Here is a 13,645-nt window from a genome sequence, read left to right as displayed (position 1 = left end):
TACGCCGCGCTTAGCAACATTCAAGCAACATCCCGGCGGGGGACACCAGAAAAAGGTTTCACACATTGTACCCATGTGGGAATCGACCCCACGACTCTTGAACCATTAGGTTACCCAACTGTCCTTGTTACAGAAATACGCCCCACAGCAAGCAGCGTTAAATCACTCACACACACTCACTTTTTGAGCGAGCATGACTGTTCGCAAAGGGCTGGGACCGCTGCCATATAGCTGGAATATTGATGAGTGCGCCCTTGAACAACAAACCGGCTCTAGGTTTGAACTAGGAATAAAACAGACAGAATTCTGTCTTACTATCCACTGTTGATTTTCTCTCCAAAATAACCCATTCCTATTGGGATTTACAGAATGTAAGTGTGTGTTTGAAGTAACACCGATTAGTAACATTTCACGCTTGCGTGACATACTGACATGTTCACTCACCCTTTTCAAACTGAATCAGTGAGTGAGTATGGTCTTAATCCTACTTTGGTAATTTTGCAGGATTATCGGGAGACACCAGAAAGGGGTTTCACACCCTGCATACATGTGCGGAATCGAACCCAGTTCTTCGGCGTGACGAGTGAACGCTTTGACCACTTGGCTATCTCACCGTCCCTTTTCAAAAAGAACAGCGATGCTTTCCGTTGATCAGCAACAGGATATTGGCCTGCTTAAGAGAGGCTACCCTACATAACGGCCTCCTTTAAAATCTGGACAGCCAGGCCGTGACCTATGCATTCAATTCCTTGTGTACATGCCCCTCTCCGTAGTGTAGTGGTTAGATCGTCCGTCCGGAGAGGTCGCTGGTTCGATCCCTGGCTGCGTCATACCAAAAGATGTTAAAATATGGTACTTGTTGGGCCCTGCCTTGCCTCCGGCATTAATGGGTACAACAAGGACTGGTCGGCTCGTTGTCAGTATAATGTGTCAGTGTGAAGGGGCAGTGGGGTAGCTTGGCGGTTAGAGCGTTCGCTCTTCACGCCGGAGACCCGGGTTCCATTCCGCACATGGACTCAATGTGTGAAGCCCATTTCTGGTGTCCCCCGCAGTGATATTGATGAAATATTGCTGAAAGTGGAGTAAAACCATACTCACTCACTCACACACACACTGTTCATGCTGAACTGTGACAGTACATGCAGTCTGGGCTAGTACAAACATACACACTCACGCACACACACGCACACGCACACACACGCACACACGACACACACACTCACGCACGCACGCACATGCACACGCACACGCACATGCACGTCGTCCTGTGAGCGAAATCTTCTCAAGTACTACATTAAAACCCCTTTCCACTTCACCTCGATCACCATGAGGGGTAGACATCAGAACGTTGCTTCAGGAAGCTCCTCAAACCCCTATCGCTAATCAAATCACGTGAACGTTTCCCGATGAGTCGGGAAAAGGTACTTTGTTTTATCTCGCAATAATTGCCCGACTACTAATTATCATTTGGAAATAAGCACGCTTTTTCCTCAGACAAGGAGATGAAAGATGTTTTTCTAACCACCCCTTTTTCATCAGTGTTGGTGACGCTCCCTGAATAATGATAAAGTGGCTATTTTCTTGCTTGTCGTTGCATCAACACTTAATTACGTTGTACACACAACGTTCGCAAACTTCTAAGGAAAAATAAATGAAACTGGATCAGAGAAGTTTTTTTTTCACTCATGGAACAAAATGATTTGAAGTGTTTGGCCGAAAAACATTGGGGATGGTACATTTGGGATGTGAAACTCTGAAACCATGAAATATACAACAAAATGCGAGTTTCTTGGCTTTAGATTATGGAATATGGACTAGACAATCCTGTGACTGATACTGGTACGTGACACTTTTAGTAAATGAGTTTAGTTTTACGCCGCTTTGAGGAACATTCGGACGACACCAGAAAGGGGTTTAAAACATCGTACCCAAAGAAGAATCGAACCCGGGTCTGCGGCGTGATGAGCGAACGCTGTAACCACTCACTCATACGAGATTATGAAGATATTATGTCTGGGTGTTGAGATTATATGCGCAGGTCGGCACCTATTACCAAGTTACCGAGCACCAGCCATATCAGGGGGGGGGGGACACCAGAAATAGGCTTTGTTAACCCATGTGGGGAATCGAACCTGCGTCTTCTGCGAGACGAGCAACGGCTTTAAGAACACTAGTCTTCCCCATTGCCCCTCAGACCTATTAGATTAGGAGACCTATATATGTTGTAGACTCACGAAATACGTTTGATTGATATGAAATAGGAAACTAAAGGCACCGCCGCTAATGCAAAATTTGGTATCGATGTAAAAGATAAATAACTGCTTTTTCGCTAATGTTCTTTGTAATATCATTCAAATGACACCGTTCCGGTAAATACCCCCTCATCTAATGACATTATAAACATAAACACATTTCCAAACGGTAAGAGAGTCAGAGGAAGACTAGGTTTCCTGTTAATCTGGCAACGAATTGGCAATATCTGGGTTGATATGGTAATATATTTTGATATAACTATACGGCCGGGTTCTTCAACCCAATGTGCCTTTTGCGTGTCTGGTTTGCGTTGACACAATTTCATGTGTGGCTTTGATCAAACATGAACAGTTCTTTGATCAAAACAAATATTGATGTTGTTGCTCCCAACACGAATCACATCAAGATTCTGTAAATGTACCATTTACCACCATGTGTCAATCAGATGGAGGACTTATCTGTTTCACGTTACGTGAGTTTTGCATGTGCGATGCAGACTGAGTAAAAGTTTCACGGGTGATGTTATAATCCAGACTCGATGTTTACAGACCACGTCGTACAGTTATAATACTGCTGAATAAGGAAAACAACTATTGCGAAAACAATAAACAACAAACAGACAAACTCATGCCGACTCACAGCCTGTCCACCCAATGCAGTTAGTTCCCTTCACACAATACACTGGTGATGCTATCCTCTGCAGTATTATTACGAGAATGAGAGGGTAAAATTGTTATGATAAGGACAGTCTCATGCAACATACTATTGTGATAGCCAGAGTCGCAACAGTGCAAAGGTTTTCGCTTGGCTTTGCACCAGATAGATATAGTCGCAACAGTATAAAGGTTTTCGCTTGGCTTGGCACCAGGTAGATATAGTCGCAGTAGTATAAAGGTTTTCGCTTGGCTTGGCACCAGATACATATAGTCGCAGTAGTATAAAGGTTTTCGCTTGGCTTGGCACCAGGTAGATATAGTCACAGTAGTATAAAGGTTTTCGCTTGGCTTGGCACCAGGTAGATATAGTCGCAACAGTGCAAAGGTTTTCGCTTGGCTTTGCACCAGATAGATATAGTCGCAACAGTATAAAGGTTTTCGCTTGGCTTGGCACCAGGTAGATATAGTCGCAGTAGTATAAAGGTTTTCGCTTGGCTTGGCACCAGATACATATAGTCGCAGTAGTATAAAGGTTTTCGCTTGGCTTGGCACCAGGTAGATATAGTCACAGTAGTATAAAGGTTTTCGCTTGGCTTGGCACCAGGTAGATATAGTCGCAGTAGTATAAAGGTTTTCGCTTGGCTTGGCACCAGATAGATATAGTCGCAGTAGTATAAAGGTTTTCGCCTGGCTTGGCACCAGATAGATATAGTCGCAACAGTATAAAGGTTTTCGCCTGGCTTGGCACCAGATAGATATAGTCGCAACAGTATAAAGGTTTTCGCTTGGCTTGGCACCAGGTAGATATAGTCGCAGTAGTATAAAGGTTTTCGCTTGGCTTGGCACCAGATAGATATAGTCGCAACAGTATAAAGGTTTTCGCTTGGCTTGGCATCAGGTAGATATAGACGCAGTAGTATAAAGGTTTTCGCTTGGCTTGGCACCAGATAGATATAGTCGCAACAGCATAAAGGTTTTCGCTTGGCTTGGCACCAGATAGATATAGTCGCAGTAGTATAAAGGTTTTCGCTTGGCTTGGCACCAGATAGATATAGTCGCAGTAGTATAAAGGTTTTCGCTTGGCTTGACACCAGGTAGGTATAGTCGCAACAGTATAAAGGTTTTCGCTTGGCTTGGCACCAGATAGATATAGTCGCAACAGTATAAAGGTTTTCGCTTGGCTTGGCACCAGATACATATAGTCGCAGTAGTATGAAGGTTTTCGCTTGGCTTGGCACCAGATAGATATAGTCGCAACAGCATAAAGGTTTTCGCTTGGCTTGGCACCAGATAGATATAGTCGCAGTAGTATAAAGGTTTTCGCTTGGCTTGACACCAGGTAGGTATAGTCGCAACAGTATAAAGGTTTTCGCTTGGCTTGGCACCAGATAGATATAGTCGCAACAGTATAAAGGTTTTCGCTTGGCTTGGTACCAGATAGATATAGTCGCAACAGCATAAAGGTTTTCGCTTGGCTTGGCACCAGATAGATATAGTCGCAGTAGTATAAAGGTTTTCGCTTGGCTTGGCACCAGATAGATATAGTCGCAGTAGTATGAAGGTTTTCGCTTGGCTTGGCACCAGATAGATATAGTCGCAACAGTATAAAGGTTTTCGCTTGGCTTGACACTAGGTAGGTATAGTCGCAACAGTATAAAGGTTTTCGCTTGGCTTGGCACCAGATAGCCATAGTCTATTGCAAATAATCATTGCAGTACTGTTGTGATACGTTTTCCCCCAGAATTGTCTCATTTCAAGTCTTTTCCCTATTCAAAGTATATTATATAAAATGAAAACAAGGTGAAGTAGTTTCAGTCTCTTTCAATAACTTTGAAGAAGCTTGAAACCCAGGTCAATTAAGCAGTTAAACATAAAGCTGCAAGTCTCTACCCACTACCCTGCACCTTGAGCTGCACATTTATCAGCGGACGTCAATTACTAAACTATCGATAGTCACACATACAAAAGGTATTCGTCCTACCATCGATTAATTAATATCGGAGACACAACAATTGAAATCCATCAATAGTTCGATTCATCGTTACTGCCTTATTGCTGGATGCAGCCTCAAACCATCAGTTGCTCATGATATATAGTTTATTTGCAGTGAAAATGTACCGATGAAGTTCACTTTAAACGAAAAAGTAAATCCAACAAATAGAAACTGAGAAATCCTAATAATTTTACATTGCCAATAAAAAAATTAAGTCTCTGAAATTTATTCAAGTTATACAAAAGTGCGTAGCAAACGATCATTGTTTCAAATTGCTTTATTTGTTTGTATAAGGATTGGGTATGAAATTAAATGAAACACCGAGAACAAGTAGGGTTGCTTAACGCCACACGTATAGAGAATAGGGGGTGAAACTGGTTGGGCTTGTAGATGTCATCCTCGATATACTCTTCAAAAAAGAAACGCAAAACCCAGATATCAATGAAAATTTGATATTAGATGCGCGGAAAAGAAAGATACGTGAATGAGATTTTGTGGAGCAATGCATAGGTATCTTTCATATTTCATGAGAATAACTGTCATCACAGTCATTACTGCTGTCTACCAGGTGGTGTTAAAGTCAGTACCTCGTATGACCACCTCCAGCTGCTACCACTGCCTGGCACCTCCCCCAACTGACATCATTGCCCGTCACCTCCTTGGGTACAGATCGAATCAGTCGTTGAATGTTTTGTTGCGGAATATTTCTCCATTCCTCCTGCAGCATGTGGAACAACTGTTGAAGCTTCTGTGGTGGATTAAGACGTCGACGTACCCGTCTATCAATCTGATCCCAAAGGTGTTCGATTGGGTTTAGATCCGGGGATCTGAAGGGCCAGGGGAGGGTATTGATGTTGTTATTGGCCAGGTAGTGCACGGTGGCACGTGCTGTATGGTGCCTGACGTTGTCCTGCTGGAAGAGCTGCCGTTGACGGTCAACAAGATCCTTGCCACCTCACTCTTTGATTCGCCAGCTTGCAATCGTCCAATTGCCTGATTTCGATCGGCAGCGTTGAGACGACCCCATTTCGTGCACAGTACTTGCAAGATCGTGGATGAAGTTGTGAGATTCATTTGAGTCTTTTATAGTGACATGCTGTACTCCTGCTTTGCACGTGAGAAACAATCATTGTGCCTCATATTCGTGCTGCATTACATCCACGCACATCATGACAATCTTGATTGATAAAACCGTTCAAAGTCATTTTGGTTGTGTTTGGTCAAGCATGATCTTCTAAAACATTCCAGAAACAATGGTGCAATGTGCAAGCCTGATACAATGTTTGGGTAAGTATCATTTTTGAATTTCAGTTTGCGTTTCCGTTTTTTGCAGAGTGCATCTCCAGGGTATAAGTTCCGCTAAGTCTCCACTGCATCCTGGATACACCTACGGCTCTGTCCGATAATTTTATTACCTCCCTTTGTTGGGTTTGTTGTATTGTTTCGTGTTTGTTTTGTTTTGTTTGTTTTTGTTTTGCTTGGATTTGATAATCCAGTGATCAGCATCGATCTACCCAGTTGCCATAACGAGGCAACGAGCCAGCGAGCCTTACGAAGAGCATGGGTTGCTGGAAACCAATTCTAACCCAGATCTTCATGAATAGTTATCATAATGAGTAAAATGGACAACGGCGAGTCAAAGTTATTCCTTGGAACAAAAGATCAGTGCATCTTATGGGGACAGGGGTGTCTTCATCCTCAGCACTTCGGCCTTTCCTCTCACCTCATCCATATGATAAACCTTGATACTACTGCATTTTGTGCTCACTTACTTCTACATACACCCGTGAAGATTAGGGTGCGAATTGATATTCAGCGACCCATGATTGTCATAAGAGGCATCTAGCGGGATCGGGTGATCAGACTCGCTGACTTGTTGACACATGTCATCGGATCTCAGTTGCTGAGGTCGATGTTCATGATGCTGAATATTGAATTGTCAAGACTGGATCATACAGACCACCGCCATATAACTGGAATATTGCTCAGTGCGGCGTTAAACAACAAACCATTCAATCAACTTCCACATAAGCTAGGACAAGAAGCATATCACTTCGTGTGCAGTCAGCATGTGTGTGGTTGAACTGATCTGACAAATGAAATTTCTAACGTCAAATGTACAACTAATACAACACTCTTTCTTCATAAAAATGCACACATGGGACAGTTTAATTCCCAGTTATTCCATTTTTCAAATCCTTCAGCAACTGAGGATGAATCTGATGGCATCAATCTGATCACTTTAATATTTCTATTTAGATCCCCCGAAGCCCCACTAACATTTTTACGGTTCCCCAACGTCCAATGACGTTGGTCATTCTGGTACACTTCCTCTCCGCTTTAGAATCGATTGTGACAGGCTAGCATCCCAATTATATTCAGGTGGCCTGACAATGCACATGGGACGGTGATAGTGAATTCACAAAAGCGGTTGATGTTGTAGGATTCTTTATACTTTCAAACAAAATATTTAAACACTCAGAACAGAACACCACGAACACATATTGCAAGGGTGAGGTATTCGTATTGCTAATATTCGCGATAAAATAATTTTCATAAAACAAATATGAAATCTTTGCTAAACGCACGTCCACTGTACAATTCAAAGTGTTAGTGAGGAAAAGAATATTTCCATTTGAGGAATGTATTGTGAATGGCGGATGTTAAAAGTTGGGAAGGGATTTTTACCCTTTTCGAGAACACCTGGTCTTGGCACTGATGTCAGTGAACTATTCATTTCCACAGCTTGTTTTCCCTTTACAGGAAACGGCATTTCTTGCGAGTGAGTATGGTTTCACGCAGTTTTATGCAGCAATATTCCAGCAGCCACGACGGAGGACCAGAAATGGGCTTCACACATTGTACCTGTGCTGGGAATCGAACCGGGGTAATCGGCGTGACGAGTGAACACCTTAACCACAAGGCTACCCACCCGCCAACACTAAACAGTGATGATATACAGGATTGCATGTGACTATCTATCCAAAGGCTACACGGGTATGTTGTCGTTCATATAGAAGTTACTTATATCTTTTATTGTATTAAATGGTTCTTGATTTAATTTCTGATATCTAAAGCAGGATTACTGACATCGTAAAATGTTACAGAAATGTCAGCAACATATTTCGTAATATCGGTTGTATTAATGAAAACCATAGATACCTTGAACTTTAATAATACCTTCAATGCATAAATGTATATCGGTTTTAAGACTCATCTCTTAGATGTTTGAAAAATATGTCTTTCGAGAATTCGGATACATCATTACAAATAAAAATACAGTTTAATTTAAGAAAGTAGGGGAGACGTTCTTGTCACACTAGAGACATAACACTTTTTAAAGATTTCCTAACAAGGTAGGCAATGTCACACTAACCCCGACGATATAATGAACAATATCAGCATTTTTTCCATATATATTCTCTCTAATGCTTCGGATAATTCTCCAGGAAGCTCGTAACCGATGGAACTCTTGTGTGAACTAAAATCCCACCATCAGACAATAAGAGCTTTTACCCACCAGAACATTCTTACCAAATATGAATACGTCTCTCACAACCAAGACCTCATCCCCTTATCGCCATCAAAGTGGAAAATTGAATTAAATAAAGTATTATATCAGAAAAAATAAGAGCTTTCTTTTTGGCGGAGTCTTGACACCTCCAGGACGTGTATGTTCCGTAGTTTCTGAAGACTGTCTGTCTTCACCGTCTGCCAGACAAATGCTATTCAGATAGCCCCATCATGTCTTGGCCAAAACCACCAGGATTACCGTTTCCATAAGTCCTAAAAAAACTCACAGAGGGCTCACTAATCTTCGTCAAATGGAGTTGATGAGGAGGTGTTAGCGGCCTATTCTGATGACGGGGACTTCGATGCTACTCCACTGGTGGAGTGATGTTTACGTCTGACGCAGAAGTGAGTCCCATGTCTGCGCTTTCAGAACAGAAGTGAATTGTTTTTGAGTAAGATGGCGGGAGTGAAATTTATCTATGACAGGTGTGTTGGACTGTTTCCTTTAGGGGACATTTTCTGGTTGCATATGAAGGTTATTTCCAAAGCTGGCGAAAAAAATAGAACTTCAGAGCAATAAAGGAAATGCCTTTTACTATTCTCACTTTTTCATGACCATGCAGACCAACAACAGATGTCTTAACTATCAATCAACTTGAGTTTTAGGAAATGTTATCAACGGTTTAGAGTGGCCAGTTTTTAACAACCATTTTGCAATTTTGTTCTTCCTCAATAGATACTCTTTAAACCCCGTGGACATCTTCTTGTTCGAGTGAGTGGGAAGGTGTTGGTGAGAGTGTGGTTGTGGGTAGGCGTGTGGAGGTGTGTTTTGGGTTTTGGACGCGTGCGTGTGTGTGTGTGTTTGTAGGCGTGCACGTGTGTTTGTGTGGGGTGGTGGGGGTTAGTGTGAGGAATGAATTTCCAGGAAAATGTGGGGTTGTAGCCAGAGACGTTTTTAAGTGGAATGAGATATATCGCGACACATGTAAAACTGTGCTGAAATGCACCAAGCATGTTACGACAATGCCTGTCTGCTGCACACACCTACTTCTACAGACACATCTCCTACTACTACATCAGATACTACTATGTCAGATGCTTCGACCATCAAAAGGTAGAGGGTTTTGGATTTACAAGACTGATGAAATGCAAATGATTACGCCAAGGAGGAAAGAGATGATGAAGTAATATAAAGGGAAAATGTTACAATTTATTCCATTCCTTTGGGAATGTCTCATCTGTGTGTCTTTACATTACTTTTTCTCATATGCATTAGAATTGGCTAATGATATGCTCGGGAAATGAAATATTCAATGTTGTTTTAATAGTATATAAAGAACAAATCAATAGGTTATTGTTTTAGCAATGTTAGCTACCAAAATAACTCACACACTAATACGAGACATTTGATGACCTACGCCATTGATATCGAGATTGCGGTTACTTCACAGTCTGCCAACTCCACATTGTCTTCCATACAACTAAATCTATTATGCATGAGCACAGCTACTATAACCATCACTGATGACAACAGGTCCCCCAGAAGTTAAAGTGTTGGCCCACCAGGTCACACACGCAGCTTCGAATCCTGATATTAGTACAATAGGTGGAGTCCATTATCGTTTTAGCATCATGATGTAAGATCCGGGTCGACTCACAGTTCTAAAACGTGGAGCTTGTTCTTGATTATTAGGAGTAAAATATTTCTGCCGGGAAATGAAACACATACCTCAAAATGGATTTGCCCAAGAGGTTATGCGAACGTTATCAAAACGTTACATGGCAATGCATCTATGATATCCATGTCATTTGTATCCCAATCGAATTACCATGAGTAGTTTAACTGCATTCCAAAAGTTGTAAGGAATTCGTTGGTTTCACATTAATTTCAGACTCGCTGTGCGCATGCACAGATCGTGTAAAAATATCTACTGGTCAATTCCGCTTTGGACGTACGTTTACCGATAGCGTAAACACACGCTAAAGAAAACGAAAAATCAAACCAAATACATAGTTTTATGTCTATTACAACTTATATTTATACCTGTATGTACAATAGACCGAGAGTAGAGAAATAAATAGCTTGATTTATGTCAATAAGTTCTTGTATAAACACATCACGCCACCACCGTTCTTCCCGCACATCCCCTTCTCACAACTAACAAAACACACATTTCTGATGCAGCCGCAACCACAATAGTACATCAATACCTGAAAAGCATATGTAAATTGATATATTTAGTCAGCTATGAACAGTTGTCACTCGTAAATAATTACTTTTTAATCACTTTGTTTTGAGTGTATTTACACTATCGGTATGCGTACGTCCAAGGCGGAATTGACCAGTAGATATTTTTACACGCTCTGCGCATGCGCACAGCGAGTCTGAAATTAATGTGAAACCAATGAATAACAAGTCTGTATGGAGGATCAATTTCATATCAACTTCACTTAAAGTAGCGACGTTTCGGTATGGATATTTAAACCGATTCCAAGCATCACAAGATCCATCAACAAGAGGTCATCCCCAAGTGTAGTTGATTTCATTTTCACCGCAAACGAAGGTGCCCTTTATTTTTGTCTAGTTTGTATGACGGCTGTCGGTAAATAATCAGGTCAGGGCCAGACAATCCAGTGATCAACAGTGATGAACATCGATCTACGTAATCAAGTGTCACCCGAGATAGCGATCCCGACCACCCGGCCCCGTTAGTCGACACTTTCCCGACAAGCATGGGTTACTGAAGATCAATTCCATGGCCCTTCCACCATATGTCAGTATACACTCATGGTGGTGCCATGAAAAGGATCTAAAACACTACCTTGTCATTAAGTTATTGGGAAAGGCTAGAGGGGCAGAACAGTTGGTACTGGCAAATCCCGCGACGCGTGCATGTGGTCCCAATCACAGACCCTGTCAGCAAAGATGGAAATATAGCATTTAGTCGACATTTTTAACACACTTGCGCTGGGTTATCGGATTTGAGTCCTCATTTCCTACACATGTTGACGCGAGGAACAACAACACTGGTTCTGCTAAATTGCCAATCAGGTCTTAGTGTAAAACCTTTTATGTCCAACATGGCGTGTTGCTAAAACGACATTCTTCGCGCAAGAGGGCGGAGGGCTATTGGAGCTTTGGTGGGCTTGTGTTTTCTTCGGTTTTTTATTTTCTAGCAGAGTACTTGTCCGATCATGCCCAAAATCCAAAACGTCAGGATTATATTTTGGCACCGTATTGGCGTTGAAGCGAAAAACCTCGGTAACGGCTTGAAATTTTTCATTACGTTGCACGGGTCTCCACTAGCCTGAGGAAGGACTGAAGTGTGTTAGGGCCAACACAATGTACCGTGCCTCTCAGTGAGCTATTTGTGCACTGTCGTGACGCGGGAAGCCAATTTAAGGACAAATGACGTCATTGTCACTCGTCCTAGTGCAATTTGCGGACACTCTTTTTCCTTCTCAGAGCTCTCTAAAATGTCATCGTGGTTTCTAGAGCGGAATGAACGTTCAATTTTCTTTAAGATATTTAAACAAAACTCTGATCAGCACAGAATGGGGACCTGATACAAAGAAGCGATTTTCCCGAGTGACCATGTCAATGAGAAGAAATGGTGGTTCTTTCAAGTAACCAGCACAGCGTCGTGCGAAGCTAAACATCAAAACGTTATTCTTGGAGCTTTAATGCAATTCATCACAGGTAGAGAGAGACCTTTCCCCAAACTGGCTGGTTTCGTTATAGAAATGCATTAGCGACAACTCAGGCATTCGTCATCATATCGAAGGCGGTCCTTCAAGAGTAAGGGACAAGGGAGTGTTTGTAGTATAGAATACTGTAAGGGATATTCTCGTGATCTCGACCTCTGGAAATAAGATAAAATGTAGCATTCTCGTGTTCTCGCCATTTCGTGTTTCTTAAGGGCCTTATTTGACAGGCAGAGATTGCGAGATTTGACAGCATGTACAAAGGTCGCATTTTAGCCTTCTCGACGTTTGAGAAAAAGTGCAATGCACCAAAAACACGAGAACACGCGATTAAGCCATATCTCGCGTTATCAGAATCTCGAATTCTCGCACATTTAGCATTTTAGCTTATTTTCAAAGGGCGAGAATGTCCCTTATGGAATTCCATACAATCATTAACACAAACTTCGTATAATGCTTTGTTTATCCCCTTTGTGGCATTTGTCAATTTCTGTAAGCATATGCAAGTGAAGGTTCATCTGAACCTTTACTTTTACCTGCAGTCTTATGTATCGAAAACAGAGAGATGTTTTCGTGCTCGTTTGCTGTGCTGATCAGTATTTCATGACTTTACTTTTCACAGTGAGTAAGTATGGTTTTATGCCGCTTTTGGAGATATTCCACCAACATCATGGGGGCACCAGAAATGGGGCTCACACATTGTACCCATATGGGGAATCGAACCCGGGTCATCCACGTGACGCTTTAAACACTCGGCTACCCCACCGCCCCCTAGTATATGACAGCCCTTGCCGGACGCAATGGGAGTCTCACAAAATGGCCATTTTCGCGACAGTCACGAGCAAGGGTTTCGTGTAGAATACTCAGAAATTTTGGAATCAGAAATTCTGGTTACTGGCAAAAGCTAAGGGACATTAATCTATACATAGGTTAATGGTGCTCCATTGAAATTATTAGTCATATCTGAGTCTCTAGGTTTCATACCGTGGTATTGAATTATATCTGATCACAGATTTGCTAGGCTTACTGAACAATTTGCACAGATATCGTGAAACCAGCCATCGATATTATGAAGATCATCCCATCATGTTATCTACAAGGTTGTCTTGGAGTGTTTGTACTAACACGCTTGAGCCAGTAAAGCTTATTAATTATGGAACAATTACATCGTAATTGTGCAAATAGTCCTGTTCATGTGTCACTTGAACTTTTTTGACTGTTTGAAGAAAACCATATTGTTGTACGGTCAGAGGTGTTCGGATTTCAAGAAAGAAGTGTTGTTGATGGATTTCCATAAATTTCAGTGTAAACATACATTAAGTAATGCAGCATTACCTGAATATGGAAGATACATTACGATTGCAAATTATCTCCTTAAATGTATTACACTTTGTTGTAAACGATTAAGAATGTCTAATGATCGTTATCCTACACAATGTTTTAATTTTAATTTGATATATAGATAGATTCCATTGGTAGGATTACTTGGTTTTCAGAAATATCTAAGGTTTTGTATGAGTATGGA

Source organism: Haliotis asinina, chromosome 2 (genome assembly GCF_037392515.1).
Source record: "Haliotis asinina isolate JCU_RB_2024 chromosome 2, JCU_Hal_asi_v2, whole genome shotgun sequence".
Lineage (NCBI taxonomy): Eukaryota > Metazoa > Mollusca > Gastropoda > Lepetellida > Haliotidae > Haliotis > Haliotis asinina.
The sequence above is the reverse complement of the archived record's forward strand: the minus strand, read 5'-3'. Positions refer to the sequence as shown.